The sequence below is a fragment of the Dipodomys ordii genome, unplaced genomic scaffold (genome assembly GCF_000151885.1).
Source record: "Dipodomys ordii isolate 6190 unplaced genomic scaffold, Dord_2.0 Scaffold281, whole genome shotgun sequence".
Lineage (NCBI taxonomy): Eukaryota > Metazoa > Chordata > Mammalia > Rodentia > Heteromyidae > Dipodomys > Dipodomys ordii.
The window spans coordinates 79,984-81,327 of NW_012267497.1; positions in this window are offsets into that span (position 1 = coordinate 79,984).

Sequence of the window (1,344 nt, forward strand, 5' to 3'; positions counted from 1 at the left end):
CTACTGAAGGTGAATCCGGAGGCTGCACAGGAGAGTCTCAGGGACCCCCCAGGCTGCACCAAGCCTCCCCCAGACTCCACCAGCTGCACCTCACACTGCACACCTGCAAACACAGAGAATCCTGGTCAGCAATGGTCACACATGTCCATGGTTCCGCCCACTTGTGCCTATTTGCACACCCTTGCTGCCCATAAATCACCTTTCAACAGAGCAACAAGTAGAACCCAGCGCAGCCCCAGCTCCATGGTGGTGGTCTGTGCTCAGTCACTGGTGGAATCAGCTCACAGAGCTCAGGTCAGGGATGGGCTGGTTTTCATGGGCAGAGGGACGTCCTATTTGCATGTCTTCTGCTATAAAGCAACTCTGGGGCAGAAGTCTCAGTAGGGCAGTGCACAGAGGAGATGCAGGTGGAAGGCAGAGTTTGTTAGATGAGTGAATAAACTGAAATGTCTGTAATCAATTGGCTTGAAGAAACCCAGTGATGGAATATGAACTTCTTCACAGAAGTTTAACTCTGCTTCCCTTTGTAAAGATTGCAGAGCCATTTGCTTTTTAAAAACATTTTCCCTCTGCCTTTTGTATTGTTTATTAATTGTTTGTATTTGGGAGGGTAATGGGGGGTCACATAAAATCTGGGACAGGAATGAACAAATATCACAGAGATACTCACCAGACACTGTGGAAAATGAACTGGAAATGTAATGGGTGGGGAAAGGAAGGAAGGATTGGGAGAGAGCAATAGAAGTGAAGAACAGTCCATAAAGAACTGCACTGATTGTACCTGATTCACGTAACTACACCTGCTCTGTACATCAACTACACAACATTTTTTTAATTAAATAAAAAATAAAGGTGCCGTTCAGTGAGACAGTTTATGAACACACTGAGGCTTGATCAATGTCACCCCTTCCAACATTCCTGCCCACCTCTCAAACACCTCTTCCCTCTCTCTGCTTAATGTTCAGGACATGTATGCTGACATCATTGAACAAAGCAGTTTGTGGATTCAAGGCATGTGGATCTGTGTCATTCCTTTCTCACCTTTCCCCTTTGACCCACCCTTAGCTCAGAGTTCTCAATTCTGTGGCATATGCACTGTATTCTTGTCTGCATTCTCCACGCTGTCTCCTTCATTCTTCTACCATTTGCCCCTCATCTCTCCACTGCCAGTACCCACTTTCTGGTGCTTACTTTGTTGGTCTTTGACTTAGTCTTTGTGAAGAGCTATACTCTTTGATCTCTCCATAGGGTCTATTGTATGTGTCCCAGTGAGACATATAACAACAGCAGGAGAGGACCATTAGCATCGTTGTTCTGGGAAGCAGGGATGACCTGAGCTCTCTG